This window comes from Sceloporus undulatus, chromosome 9, assembly GCF_019175285.1.
Source record: "Sceloporus undulatus isolate JIND9_A2432 ecotype Alabama chromosome 9, SceUnd_v1.1, whole genome shotgun sequence".
NCBI classification, from domain to species: Eukaryota; Metazoa; Chordata; class Lepidosauria; order Squamata; family Phrynosomatidae; genus Sceloporus; species Sceloporus undulatus.
The window spans coordinates 4,487,527-4,503,085 of NC_056530.1; the positions used below are offsets into that span (position 1 = coordinate 4,487,527).

The window sequence follows — 15,559 nt, forward strand, 5'->3', positions numbered from 1 at the left end:
CCTTGCTAGTGGAAAAGCCTCTGCATTTTGATCCTGCGGCTCTGGCGCCACCAATGTTTATTCCTTGGATGGAGAACCAAAAGCTGATGACAGGACAAAACAGGACAGTGCTAGAAGAAAGGCGACGACAGGTACGCTTTGCCTCTGAAGCAGGTGAGAGGTGCAAATTTATTTATGGTATTTATTTTATACCGCGCTTTTTCCCCAGAGTGGGACCCAGGCGGCTAACAACATATATAAAACACATTAAACAACAATTAAAATCGTGAAAAAATTTTAAAAAATACAAATAAAATGTAAAACAGAAAGTTAAAAATAATAATCTAAAACCACCCCCATCCCCCAATAAACAAGCATGACAAGGTTTTAAAAGGCCTGTTTAAATAAATGCAATATAAAAGATTGCTTCCCCATACTGCAGGAAAACATGTTGTTTCAAATTACCCCCTTTCCCCCTAATTACTGTGTATACTTATGTGTACGTGTGTAGACATTAGCACCATCCCAAAAACCTGGGATTGCTTCCTGGGTCAATGTTAATGCTGTACTTAACACTCACAAAAAGGAACCATCCCCTTCTCTGAGCAGATGATGAAAGGTGAGAGCTTAGCCTGTCCCAAGGAAACCAAAAAGATATGACCCCCTCTACTAACACACGCTCTGCTGGCGGCTTTTGAATGCCTAGGTGGAAATGTGGTAGTAGTTTCCTCCTTATCCTCCAGGACTTAGGATGAGCAAGGTTATGTACGCCTTTGGCTGTTGCCTTGCTTTGTCCTTTAGGTCCTTTGTTACACTGCCCCTACATGTACCCTCGACTTATCCAGGGGTCATATCAACATCTATACCAGTTTGGCCCCAACTTGTCCTCGGCTTATACATGAGGTCGAGTATAGTTGGTAACAAACAAGTAACACAACTAACAGGGGTACGGCAACCTTTTGAGCCGGGGACCGGGTGCTGTCCCTCAGACTACTGGGGGGCGAAGCCACAAAAAAAATAAGTAAATAACTTTTAAGAATTAAAAGAATAAATAAACTGGACAAATTGAGGACAACCTCAAATGGTGGACACTTTTTTAAAAAAGGGGAGGACATGCAAAAAATTTGCTGATATAAAAAAGTTAATCTAAAGCCTGTTTCTGGGACGTCTAAGACAATGCCCCCCCTTGCCCCTGCGTGCGAGCGGCCAAGGCCCCGGCGGCAACGGCGGCAGGACCGGGCTGGGGCCGGCCCAGGCCTCGCCGGGCCCATCCGCCTGCGGGCCGCAGGTTGCCTACCCGGACTATAATTTTAAGAGTGTGAATACACATGGGTCCTTAAGCTGATGGTCGACTCTAAGCAACTATGTAAGACACCGACTAAAACCAGTTGGTACTTCTGTGATGAACCATAGGAAGTCTTAAAAAGGGTTTGTTTGTAAGAGACATTAATAGGATTGCACTGACAAGGCTCGCTTGCCAGGCAGTAAACCCTGAATAAAGTCCAGTTAGGATTACTCTGTCGCAATTCTTTGCGTATATCCAGAGAGGAGGGACAAAGTGAATTTGGGAGGTCAAGATACCACATTTTAGCTGTCACAGGGGAAGAGAAAGCCAGAGCACTGGGAATTTGCCAGCTGAGCTTCATCCTCCAAGAAATGGAAAATAATTTCTTTTCTAAGTGTTGGCATAGGATTGGCATGCTTTCCTCTACACACCAAAAAAACCACCTAAAGTTTCCCTGATGCAAAAAAAAGAACTTCTTGAAGAATGAGTGTCTATACTACATAGGAGCCTGTGGCTTCACAAAGGAAGGAGACATGCTGAATTCCAAGGATACATCTCTTTTGAATTGCAAATGGACATGTTAATTCCTTGACTTTGAAAATCTACACAGTGACCACATGGCCAAAGGGAGATAGCCCCCATGCCATCTGCACCAAGACCAGAAAAACAGAAAAGGCCGGGCTATGAACTAACATCTTCAATTCTTTTCTCCTGTTGGCCTGATGAAGAGCCAGTGTGACGTCGAAAGCTTGCAACATTTTAATTGTGGCATTTGTGGTTGGACCATAGAGGTATCATTGGATGGTATTAAAGACATACTAGGATTTGGTCTGAGCATGGAGCATGACTCTGGAGCCAAAAGTTGATTCCCAGCTGGGCAAAACCCACTGGGCAAGTCACACTCTCTCAGTCCGAGAGGATGTCCATAGGCAACCCCCTCTGAAGAAACTTGCCTAGAAAACCTTTAGGGTCACCAACATCAGAAATTACTGAAGGCACACAACAGCAGGACCACCTTGAAATGGCGACAACATTTATTGTGGCACAAGTCCACCAATAGAGCCTTAGTCAGACGAGTGTGGACCTGGGGGTCTTCAGCACTGGGGGGTTCGAATTCACGTTAGTTTCGACACAATAACCATCATACCGAGCATTCGAATGAGGCCCAATCCGTCTAAACGTGAAAGCACGAAGCTGCCGAACTGAATGCTACTGGCTCCTCTTTTTGGAGCGTGGTTGGCCAGTGCGGCTGATAAGGGGATTGGCGAATCAGCTGGATGGGGCTCTGTTCGATATGCATGCGAATGGGTCGTGGGTGACGACCCAGTCCTGGAATTCCATCGCAAACCCCCCAGATTCCAATTTTTACTTCCGGTGGGTCTTTTCCTCTCTGCCAGTTTCCAAGGAGGGGGGGCGGCCCAAACCGCGGCTGTTTTTTTCTTTTGCCGCAGTAGAGAGTGCGCAGCTGCGCAGCTACACAAAGCGCGAAGCAGCGCGCTCCCTTCTGCCCAGGGCTTGGAGCCGCTGGCTGCATCCCAGGCAGGAACAGGTGCGGGGCCGCTAGAATCGCAGCGATCGCCGCCGTGTCCAACGGACCTCCTCTTCCTCTCCTCCGCCTCTCAAGCCGGGAGGAGAGAGAGGAGGCCGTGGAGAACGGCGGCGATCGCTGCGATTCTAGCGGCCAACACCTGTGTCCGCCGGGATGCAGCCCAGGCTGGCTCCCAAGCCCTGGGCAGAAGGAGCGCCGCTGCTTAGCGCTGTAGCTGCGCAGCTGCGCACTCTCATGCGGCAAAAGAAGAAAAAAAAAGCCGCGGTTTGGGCCGCCCGTGAGGAAAGCTGCCTCTCTTTTATCCAGCCGCCATACTCACACACAACATGCAGCACACACACACACAACACACACAAACACAACACACAGGGTAGAACCGGGCATTGCTAATTTTGTTGCAAGGGAAGGTCATGGTGAACATTAAACCAAGCAGGAATGGAGAGAGAAACAGTAATGGGCAACGTTGTATACGCGATGTTAATGTGCATGAGCTGGCTCTCCAGCGGTTTACCGGGCTGTCATGACGGGACCATCCCCTTTCACACCCGGAAGCGTTTAAGGTCGCAACCCCATGCAGGGCACCACTGGAGCATGTGCGAGGGGGCCGATACGAATCGGCCAATCCTCATGTTGAGCACGGTGGGACCAAACATTCTGCACTGAATGCACTTCGCGCGAATGCGTATTTGGGCCAATTTGAATACTGCCAATTCGGAGGGGCTCCCAGGGGATGATGGTCTTGTGCGATATAAACGGGAACGAACGCCCAGTGCGGAAGACCCCAGTTCCAGATCATCTGATAAGGGCCAATGAAAAAAAACTATCCCAGTGCAGAGAGGGACCAAATGTCGTGACTGCAAAAAGGAGGACAAAAACACCACAAAATGAAAAGGACATTTAAAAATGTGGGACATTACAAACTAAAAGGTAAGACACTTATGGAGGTGTCATCATGCTTCATAACCATGCTCAAAATAGAGAACGTTTTGAAATTCCTCCTGGGGCAGAGTTGAAATGGAGGACATGTCCTGGAAGTAGAGGAACAGATATCTGGTCACCTCTCCCAGTATCAGGTAAACTATAAAAGTTTGACGGGTAATACAATCATAAGAAAGAATAACAGTTTTTAAAAAATGGCTCCACTGTCCTAAAAAGAAAACTGTAGTAAAGTAGGACATTTAAAAAAAATAGAACCGTTCATGTAGTGCATGACCAAATAAAAGCAAAAAACCCTCATACAAATATAAATTCATGCTGTTCTCAGTCATGCTCTGAATGGAGGGACATTTTGGGACATAGCACCTGGAAGAAATGTAGGGCATGTCTGGAAAAGGAGGACCCCTGGTCTCCTGACCCCGTGTCAGGAAAACTTTGCTAAAGTTGTTGAGGAAAAAACACATTACAAAGACATTCAAGAAAATGTAGGAACAGAACCAAAGAAAAAGCTAAAAACACTAATAGAAAGAGACATTATGCTTCTTAGGTGTGCTCAAAATGTAGGAGTGCCAAGAGAAAATGTAGGACGTGGACAAAATAAGAGCTAAAAAACCACTGATGAGACTAGAAACTCATGGTCTTGATCGTGGATCGAAATGTAAGGACATTCAAAAATGTAGGACGTGACAAAATAAAAAGAAAGAGCTAGAAAAACTCAGGAAATAGAAATTCATGCTTCTTAGTCATGTTCACAATGTACTGTAGAACGGGCTAAATAAAGAGCTAAAACACTCAGAAAATATATAAATATCATGATTTAGTCGTGGCTCAAAATAATAATAATAATAAGTTGATTATTTATAGACCGCTATTCCGAATGATCATAGCGGTGGTACAAAAAAATTGCAATACAATAAAACAAAAAATTGCAAGGCCTCTCTCTCACCCCCCAAGATGGTGGTCGGGAGGAGGGCTCTTAGTCTTTCCAAGCCAGGCCTCGTCTCTCCCCCGCAGATGGTGGTGGAGGAGGGCCTTAGTCTTTCCAGGGCCAGGCCTCGCCTCTCCCCCTCAAGAAGGTGGTGGGGGGGAGGGCTCTTAGTCTTTCCAGGCCAGGCCTCGTCTCTCCCCTCAAGATGGTGGTCGGGAGGAGGGCTTAGTCTTTCCAGGCCAGGCCGTCTCTCCCCCTCAAGATGGGGGTCGGGGGGAGGGCTCATAGTCTTTCCAGGCCAGCCTCGCCTCTCCCCTCAAGAATGGTGGTCGGGAGGAGGGCTCTTAGGTCTTCCAAGCCAGGCCTCGTCTCTCCCCCTCAAGATGGTGGTCGGGGGGAGGGCTCTTAGTCTTTTCCAGGCCAGGCCGTCTTTCTCCCCCTCAAGAATGGTGGTCGGGGGGGAGGGCTCTTAGTCTTTCTCAGGCCAGGCCTCGCCTCCCCTCGAATGGTGGTCCGGGGGAGGGCTCTATCTTTCCAGGCCAGGCCTCGCCTCTCCCCCTCAAGATGGTGGTCGGGGGGGAGGGCTCTAGTCTTCCAGGCCAGGCCTCGCCTCCCCCCAGATCCCGCCCCGCCCCCTCAGATCATCAGGGCAGCAAACTTTTAAGAGTCCCGGAGGCCAGATAGTTTCCACTTCCAGAAGGGCCTTTACGACCTCGGCCCCCACTCTGGAACTCGCTGCCCACGGAGCTCGTGCAGCCACCTCCCTACCCCAATTTAAGAAGGGGTTGAAAACATACCTATTTCAAACAAGCCTACCCCTGAATACTTCCCCCCAGAATGTGTACTCACCTCCATCCCCCTTCCTCAGCCAGCATTAGGCTGGCATGAGGTTGAATGTTTTTAACATGTTAGGTTTTATGGTTTTTTGTACACTGTAAATTGTTTGTACTATTTTTTACTGTTAATTTGTCGGCTGTACACCGCCTTGATTGAAGAAGGGCGGTATAAAAATAAAACTTTTATTATTTATTTTATTTAAGATGGTGGTCGGGGGGGAGGCTCTTAGTCTTTCCAGGCCAGGCCTCGCCTTCTCCCCTCAAGATGGTGGTCGGGGGGGAGGGCTCTTAGTCTTTCCAGGCCAGGCCTCCCTCCCTCCCCCTCAAGATGGTGTCGGGGGGGAGGCTCTTAGTCTTTCCAGGCCAGGCCTCACCTCTCCCCTCAAGATGGTGGTCGGGGGGAGGGCTTAGTCTTCCAGGCCAGGCCCTCACCTCTCCCTCAGATGGTGGTCGGGGGGAGGGCTCTTAGTCTTTCCAGGCCAGGCCTCGTCTCACCCCTCCCCAAGTGTTGGTCGGGGGGAGGGCTCTTAGTCTTCCAGCCAGGCCTCGTCTCTCCCCTCAAGATGGTGTCGGGGGGAGGCTCTTAGTCTTTCCAGGCCCAGGCCTGTCTCTCCCCCTTAAGATGGTGGTCGGGGGGAGGGCTCTTAGTCTTTCCAGGCCAGGCCTCGCTCCCCCCTCAAGATGGTGGTCGGGGGGGAGGGTCTTAGTCTTTCCAGGCCAGCCTCGCCTCTCCCCCTCAAGATGGTGGTCGGGGGGAGGGCTCTTAGTCTTCCAGGCCAGCCCTCGCCTCTCACCCTCAAGATGGTGGTCGGGGGGAGGGCTCTTAGTCTTGCAGGCCAGGCCTCGCCTCTCCCCCTCAAGATGGTGGTCGGGGGGGAGGGCTCTTAGTCTTGCCAGCCAGGCCTCGCTCCCCTCCCCCTCAAATGGTGGTCGGGGGGGAGGGCTCTTAGTCTTCCAGGCCAGGCCTCGCCCTCCCCCAAGATGGTGGTCGGGGGGAGGGCTCTTAGCTTAGCTGCCAGGCCAGGCCTCGCCTCTCCCCCCAAGATGGTGGTCGGGGGGAGGGCTCTTAGACTTGCCAGCCAGGCCTCGTCCTCCCCCCTCAAGATGGTGTCGGGGGAGGGCTCTTAGTCTTTCCAGGCCAGGCCTCGTCTCTCCCCCTCAAATGGTGGTCGGGGGGAGGCTCTTAGTCTTCCAGGCCAGGCCTCGTCTCTCCCCCTCAAGAGGTGGGTCGGGGGGAGGGCCTCTGTTGTAGGACATTCAAGAAAAAACGCAGGATGTGACCAAATGAAGAGCTAAAACACTCAGAAATAGAAATCCATGCTTCTGGGTTGTGCTCAAAAAGTAGGACATTCAAGGAAAAATGTAGGACGCTAAAACACTCATAGAAATAGAAATTCACGCTTCTTAGTCGTGCTCACAATGTAGGACATTCAAGAAAAATGTAGGACGTCGGGACCAAATTAAAGAAAAGCTAAAACACTCAGAAACAGAAATTTATGCTTCTTGGTCGTGCTCAAAATGTAGGACGTTTGAGTACAAAATTTAGGACGAGGCTAAATAGCCCTCATAGAAATGAAATACAGTACGGCTCCTCTGCCTAAAAACAGTTACGAATGATTAAAAGTGTGTCCTGAGGTAAAGTGCGGAGGTTTTCCGTGTCACTTTAGGTAAGAAACCAACCGGCTTGTGGGCGTGGCCTCCACACTGTCCCCTTGCCCCCGCCCCCAGGTGGACTACAATTCCCGTCATGCCCCGCGCGCCTCGCCCTCCCCCGGAGCGGGGCTTCCGGCGGTGACGGCGCCAGCAGGACCTTCAGCCCCGAAGGGACGGACTCTCAGGAACAGGAGGAGGGAGGGCGGCGGCGGCGTCCTCAGGTGGGGGAAAGGGAAGCCAAGGAGTCCAGCAGCCAAGAGCCAGGTCAGATAAGGAAGAAGGGGGGACACTTGCTGGGACACAACTTCTTCAGCTGGACACTCTTTAGTCCTCTCCTCCTCCTCCTTCCCTTCTTTCCTCTTTCCGGGAGGCAGGTCTTTCCATCTTTCTTTCTTTCTTTCTTCTTTCTTTCCTTCCTTCCTTCCTTCCTTCCCTTCTTCTTTTTTCCATTCTTCTCTCCCTCCCTCCTTTCTTCCTTCCTTCCTTTCCTCCCTTCTTCGTTCTTTCCTTCCCTCCTTCCTTCCTTCTTCCTTCCTTCCTTCTTTCCCTCCTTCTCCACTTTTCCCTCCTTTTTCTAACTTTCCCACCACATTCTATTCTTTTCTCCACAAGGGCTGCCAAAATAAATCTGGTTTGACACTACAGTACTTTAACTGCTTTAGCTCAGGCTGCACTTGCACTGCAGAAATAATCCAGTTTGATTTCAGTTAACTGGTATGGCTCAGGCTGCATCCACACTGCAGAAGTAATCCACTTTGAGATGGCTTCAACTGCCCTGGCTCAGTGCTATGGAATCCTGGGAATTGTAGTTTGTTGTGGCACCAGAGCTCTCTGACAGAGAAGGCTAAATGTCTCACAAAACTACATTTCCTAGAATTCCCTAGCATTGAGCCAGGGCAGTTAAAACAGTCTCAAATGGGATTGTATTTCTGTGATGTTTTGGACTTTTAACTGCTATGGCTCAGTTGCACTACAGAAATAATCTGGTTTGGCATCACTTTAACCGCCATGTTCCAAGGCTATGGAATTCTAGGAGCGGAGCTCTGATGCCGCAACAAACTACACTTCCCAGAATTCCATAGCCTTGAACCATGGCAATTAAAGCAGGGTCAAACTGGATTATTTCAGCAACGCAGATGCAGCCTCAGTGCTACAGAAGTCTAGGAATTCTAGTTTTAATAAGACATTGAGCTGTCTCTGTCAGAGAGTTCTGGTGCCACAACAAACTACACTTCCTAGCATTCCATAGCCTTGAGCCATGGCAGTTAAAGCTGTGCCAAACTGGATTATATCAGCAGTGCTGATGCAGCCGTAGACTTGTGCCTACTTCTACAGATGCATGGGTTTTGGGGGGTTGCTTGGCATAGCCTGGATCTCATTCTGGGTTTTCTTGGTCCACAAGGAGTTTCTCCTTTGCTTCCGTCTGTGCAGTGCTAGCAAATGAGTATAGCAAACGTTAGTTGTGGTGTCACTGCTGTAGTCTTTGAAGGATCCTCTACCAGTATCGCCCAACACCACCACTGATGCTGCCCAGTAGTTGTGTTCCATCCACTTAAGGATTTACTCTAGATCCCTGTTCCTTTTCTTCCAATCCTACCCTCTCCTTATAATTCCCTCTGATTCAAGACAAACAAATGGCTCCTTGGACAGATGAAGGCGGAGTCATCCCTGGAAGACAGAATTACTAAATTGAGGCTGTCATACATTGGCAACATCATGAGTACAGTTGGACCTCCGAATTCATGGGGGACCCTCCGGCTGATACAAAAATCTGTGCATGCTCAAGTCCCATTCATTTTAATGGCGGTGTGCATGTGCGCGCTGCCGTTAACAAAAAGGAGGGCTTGCCATCTACAGATAGATAAATACACTAATGGCCAGTCCTCCGATAAGAAGGGCAGACTGTATATTTTAATGGTTTTGTGGCATTGTATTTTAACTGTCAAAACCCGACCATTTCTCTCTGCCTCTACTGCCAAGATCCTGGTCACAACTTGATTACTGTAACGTCCTCCTGGCTGGGCTTCCTCTTTCTCACCTCCATCCTTTAATTTCTGTCCAGCATTCAGCTGCACGCATTATCACATCCGCCCACCACTGTGACCACATCTCTCCTGTGTTGGCATCCCTTCACTGGCTCCCCCTCCCTTTCCGCATTCAGTATAAGCTCCTGCTGTTGACATTTAAAGCCCTCCATGGACTGGCCCCTCCTTACTTATCAGACCTTCTTTCTCCTCACCTTCCCACTCGGGCCTTCCATTCTGGTAGTCAAGGTCTGCTGTCACTTACTATTTGATGTTCTTTTGGTGCCTGTTTATCAAACCATTTCCTGTATTGCTATGTACTGTATATGTATATGTATTATCCTACTTGAGAGTATGTATTTTCCCTGGAAGAAGATTAACCATCCATTATGAAGCCAAGCCCTCCCTCCAGTCCATCTGCCATGGTCCAGGCCTTGGAGGTAGAGAGGAACTGCTGGACCTCTTACCCTTTCCCTCCACCACTCCCTTCACCTTCTGTGTCATGTCTTTTTAGATTGTAAGCCCGAGGGCAGGGAATCGTCTGTCTAAAAAGATTGTGTGTACAGCGCTGTGTAAATTTACAGCGCTTCATAAATAAAGGTTAATAATAAATAATAATAACTGTGGGTTTATGTGGTTTTAATTGCGGTTTGTATTTTAACATGCTGTACTTTGCCTCAAGTCTTGAGGAGAGGTGGGAAATAAATTTATTATGATGATGAGGAGGAGGAGGAAAAATGAATAATTAGAAAAGGCAGTGCCAGATTATTAGACTCAATCAGGGAAGACATGATTCTGGTCCTGTAAGACTTGAGCAGAAAGGCCAGGGTTTTTTTGTTTTTTTTTGGAGATGTCCCTTTCACAGGATTACCACGAGTTGTTGTTGTTAACAAAGGGCAGTTAACAACAACAACAACATAGCCTGTATGCCTCCAAGTGCTTGAATGATTTCCCATTGCAGTCCTCTCCCCAATGATTTGGGTTTCCTTACTTACTTGTTGCCCTTCTGCCTTGAATCCCTCTTGGCTATAGTGTAGTATTTGACCAAGGAAATGGGTTGTCTTTTCTCCTGTCAAGGTCTTAAAAACAGTAAAAATGATCAATGGAGAGTTCTTATGTCCTTGACCTCCTTTTGGATTTTTACACCTAGCTCAGTGTATCTGCTTATTTGAGAAGAGAATCGAATAATAAATTCAGAGCCTTCAGATGAACTGGATGCTGTTTGTTATGCTGTTATATGTATTTAAACATCAGTTTCCATTTTTGGTATCATTGCATGTTTTTGATCAGTGCATGTTTGCTACTTCTAAATAAATTATGAGAAATATGTTATTGAGAACATTGGCAACTCACTTTTTACCTTAAGTTAACAAGAGTTTTATGTGATGGTAAACCATTAGGAATCTTCCTTTCTACTTATTCAAAGGAAGGTTAATATTTTCTATCTGTCTCAAGCCTCTGGAAGACAGCATAATATTTTTAAAATTACATTCTTGTATTGATGTTTAATGGAGAGTGCTCAAATATTGAGCACGTAGGACTTTATCACACCACAGTTTGTTTCACCCTTGCAATGGTTTAATTCCATTTTTGGTTTAAAAGTTTGGTTGGCTTAGGACACTGGGAGACCAAAGTTCAAATCCTGGCTTGGCCATGTAAACCCATTGGATGGCATTGGGCAAGTTACACTCTCTCAGCCTCAGAGGATGAAAATGGCAACTTTCCTCTGAAGAAACTTGCCCAGAAAACCCAACGATAGGTTCTTCTTAGGGTCGCCATAAGTCAGAAATGACTTGAAGGCACACAACAACAACAACAACAATAACGTGCTCTCTACCTTGCCAGAGTGAGTCAGCAGATCCTGGTGCACAATTTGGAAACTGCAACTTTTATTTAGTATGGAGGATTTTGTGCCTTACAGGCATGTAGATCTAAGATTAGGTTCCCACAGATTCTTCTCTGCTTGGGGAACTGTCCTCGTTCTCAAAGTGATGCACAGAGCAGTGAGTAGTCTAAATTTCTAAAAAGTGGGTCCACTTATTTAAGCCAGTACGGTGTTGATTTCTTGAGGTATCTAGAGTTATTTTTGTTTTATGTAAAGCAATAAATTTTGATGCAGCCTTTTGTTGTTGTTGCAAATTATTGTTTTACATATTATCTGCTGAGTATTTATTTCTCAGTCTTCCTGTTTTCTTCTAACATAATTATTCAACTCTTAGGAGTACCTAGAATTGTACATTTGCTGCAATATGGGTTTGATCATAATCATAGAATTTCTTTTCCTGTAGTTTGAATCCATTGCTCCATGTCCTAGTCTCTGGAGCAGCAGAAAACAATCTTGCTCCATCATCAATATGACTCCCCTCAAATAGTTAAACAGGGCTATCATTTCACTTCTTAACTGTCTCTTCTCCAGGCTAAACATACCCAGTTCCCTGTATCTCTCCTCATAAAGCATGGTTTCTAGACTCTTGCTATGCCATACTTATGCAGAGAAATGAACAGCTTGAGCTTTTTGGAGGAATGCAAATGGCACTGATAACCTTATTACTTTTCATCAGGGTACAGGCACAAATTGAGAGCAAGGGAGGTGTCGTGGTTTGAATGTTGGACTGCAACTCAGGAGACCAGGGTTCAATTCTTAGCTCCACCACGAAGCCAACTGGGTGACCTTGGGCAAGTTGCATGCTCTTAGCCTCAAGGCAAAGGCAATGGCAATGGCAAATCTCCTCTGAACAAATCTTGCCAAGAGAACCCTGTGATAGGGTCGCCATAAGTTGGAAACTACTTGAAGGCACACAACAACAAATATTCTTCCTTCCCCACTCTGATTGTCAGTATGTGATGTGCTTTGTGTATGTTGCCCAAATATTTGAAGTGAAGGTGGACTTTATATTTACAGCATTGTTGTTACTGTATGCCTTCAAGTCATTTCAAACTCATGGAGACCCTATCATAGGATTTTCTTGGAAAGTTTCTTCAGAGCGTTTTGCCATTGCCATCCTCTGAGGCTGAGAGAGTGTGACTTGCCCAAGGTCACCCAGTGGGTTTCCACAGCTGAGCCGGGATTCAAACCCTGGTTTCCCAGCTTCTTCATCAGATGCTTAAACCAATACACCACACTGGCCCTCATTTGCAGCATTACCTCTTGTAGTGTTGTGGAAGAGGAAGTAATGGTCTTCATAAAATGAAGAGAGAGCTTGTGAAATAGGTCAAATGGATTATACAGCCGCTGTGTTCTAAAAAATAATGGAAATAACCATTCTTTTTGCCTCAATATTAAGATGAGATTTATTGTCATTTTAGCTAGACAGTACAGTGGACCCTTGTTATCCACTGGGGTTTGGTTCCAAGATCCCCCGTGGATAACAAAATCCGTGGATGCTCAAGTCCCATTAAATATAATGACATAGCAAAATGGTGTCCCTTATAAAAAATGGAAAATCAAGGTTTGATATTTGAAATGTATACTTTTTTTGAACATTTGCAAACCATGGATGCTTGAATCCATGTATAAACAATCCGTATATAAGAAGGGTGGACAGTATAGTAAAAAAAAAAAAGATAAAGAGATTGTCTGACTCTATTAGAACGTTAGAATAACTCACTATGAATGCAGATTGTTGCAGGGGAGCTGATCTAGCTTAAATATGTTGTGATTACATTTTTGTTTACTTGCTCGGATTAGTAGTCCTTGATTACACAGACTTTCCACTTCATGCAATGGCTAGATAAATTAATCTGCACTTTAATTTGATAATCTTGGGAGACAGATCACTTCTGCTGAACTAAATAGATTTGTGTCTTGGTTGTGTGTGATTGTTGTAGGCTCCCTGCTGATCTGAAGTCACTGCAACTTATGATGTCAAGGTACAGTATTAGTGAATCATTATTAATTTCAGAGAAAATGCTAGAGTGGTAGCTATGTGAAATCCGTAGCATAAAAATCAATGGATAGTCTTGTGGTATTTTAAAGACAAACAGATTTATAGTGGGGTCATCAGGGCAGGATGTGAGGACAGAAATAAAGGGCCACTTGGCAGAATGGGCAAGAGGAATCCAAAATGCAGCAGGGGTGACATGTCTTATCTTGAAGTTGTAGGGTAATTTAAGTTTCCTAAAGCTTCAGCCTTTATAAAGGAAACAAAAATATTTAAATATCAAAAATGTCAAAGCCAAGCCTGTTAGGGTCTAGTATTAAATTAGCAGAGTAGCAGAAATGTGCCTTTGTCTAACTATGCTTCCTAAAGAACTGAGACTGACTCCAAAAACAACACAAGTAGCTTGTACATAGTCCAAACAAAAGTTTACTAATGGCTTTAATTTATACAGTGTGCCCTTGCCGTACGAGGGGGATCTGTACCAGACTTTCCTGCATAAGGCAAATCCCATGCATGCTCGAGCCCCATTGAGAACAATGGGGCTCGAGCATGTGTCACGTCTCTCTGTGTGCGCCATGGCGTATAGCATGCCGGCGTATGATGGGGGCGCACTGTATATCCATAAAGGCTATATCCTAATCTAGCTAGTCAATAGTTCAGGTAAAAAAAGAAATCTTTATCTCACCATCTTTCCAAAGAAAGTTGAGAGAGGGGGAAGATGGAGGACCAACAGTTCAGTTGAAAATCTTTTAGAGAGAATGTCAGTTAGTCCCAAAGGAGGAATGACCTAAATCACATGGTTAGTTTGAATGAGAGAGAGAGAGGAGTTTCCATGCAGGAAATCCCTATCTATCTAAGGAGGGGGAAAGAGAATCCAAAACAGAAGTAAATTAGCACATCACCATGCAAAAAGGAGAACCTCTATAAGACTATGAAGTCCAGAGTCTAGAGCTATAATCTCTCTAATAAATCTCTCTAATAAAATATTCTTCCACCCTGTAGAAATGTTGTTTGGCCTTTATTACATATATTTTAAAGCACACCAGAGGTGGAATGTTCTGGGACACTAAGCTTTTGCCTTTGTTTTTTAAAAAACATGTTCCTCCCCTCCCTATGTTTATTTTTAGCTTCTAATTAATAGCACTCAATGATTCAGGAGTCCTTTGTGATCGGGTTGTTTCTGGGTATTGCTGTACTGATGATAGAAGCAATCGTATCATAGATGACTTAAGCAGTGTTCTTCTTTGGAAAAGAAAAGTTTGGCTGATTGGCTTTTCCTGTCTTTGAAGGCTTACTGCAGAATTTTTAAAAAAGCCATTCAGAGGATGAACTGTAGTTCTTGACATGATACTTTCCCAAATGTGTAAATGTGGCATTTGAAGAGCCTCAGGACGAAATATCTAAACTGGTGAAAGGAGATTCAAAAGCCAGGGAGTGAGCTGTAAAACTCTCTTTGGAGTTTATCATACAGGACAAATCCTGTGCACAAACTAATTTCCCAGCAGAGAGGATCCTGTCCTCCTGTAATCTGGGTTTAGCTTCTCCTATTTGCTCCTGTAGGCAGGGACAATAAACAAAAGACCGGCCCCTATATAGGGAGGAGCTAGCCCCCCTGAGCCTCAGTCTTGTTCCTGCCTATGCTCCTAGCAGGATGTTCTCTTCGAGCCAGCGAAGTTTTTCCTTTCTACGAAAGCGGTTTGAGAGTTTTCTTGGCCTTCCCTTCTTCTCCTCTCTCCTGCCTTTCCCCCCTTCCTTGGTGGTGGCTATGGCAGAGGACCCTGAGAGCATGGGTGAAGGGCCATCCTTAACCCAGGCTTCCCTAGCTCAGGGTCTGCCAGCTCAACAGAGGGAGCTGGCTTCAGAGGGAGCCCATTGGGATGTGTTTGCTGTTGCTCTGCAGCTTCTTTACTACAGCCTTGGAAGCATGAAGAAGACTTAAAATGGCAAGGGCTCCCAGGATTGGAGAAAGGTCTTGGCTTTGCCAATGACTCTCCCTCTCCTCCAAAACTGTCCCCTTTCATGGTGGGAGCACAGGAGATTTCTGCAAACAGCATTGCAGCACATGGGAGCCGTGGGAAGAGATGGTGAGGGGTATCCCCTCCATGTCTCTGTTTCTCCACATCACCTCTGCCCAGCCTGTTTAAGGCCAGGGATCAGTGAGGAAACTGGCCAGAAGTCATGGAAACTTCCCTTCTCAGCCCATTTGGGGCCAGAGTTCAGAGGACAGGCCAGCCAAAAGCCATGGCAAAGGATTTCTCTGCATCACCTCTGCCCAGCCTGAAATGGCCAAGGTCAGAGAGGCAAGCCAGCCAGAAGTCACAGGAGAACGGTGAGTACCAGGGGCCCTCTCTCTCTAGCCACCAAAGAACCTTTGCCAGATCTAATGCCCTCGCTCAGGGCAGGCATTGCCATGAGGCCTCTGCCATGGCCATTGCAGGCACTATGCCTAGCATAAGGTTTGGGACTCTGCCAGGAGGGCAGATGGGGG

At 46.5% G+C, this 15,559-nt stretch overlaps 2 protein-coding genes across 5 annotated transcripts in view; one reads left to right on the forward strand and one right to left on the reverse strand.

Moving 5' to 3' along the window:
- The window catches only part of FGR (FGR proto-oncogene, Src family tyrosine kinase), a 665,433-nt gene that overhangs the window by 411,718 nt on the left and 238,156 nt on the right, over nt 1-15,559 (reverse strand). The window lies entirely within an intron of this gene.
- Nucleotides 7,285-15,559, forward strand: part of PHACTR4 (phosphatase and actin regulator 4) — a 148,520-nt gene continuing 140,245 nt past the window's right edge. Inside the window, exons 1-2 of one of the 2 annotated variants that reach the window (XM_042440823.1) lie at nt 7,406-7,430; nt 13,019-13,060. The gene's annotated coding sequence lies outside the window, so the exon portion shown is untranslated. Of the gene's footprint in view, nt 7,431-13,018; nt 13,061-15,559 lie in introns of both variants that reach the window. The other variant, XM_042440821.1, reaches the window with a different exon arrangement.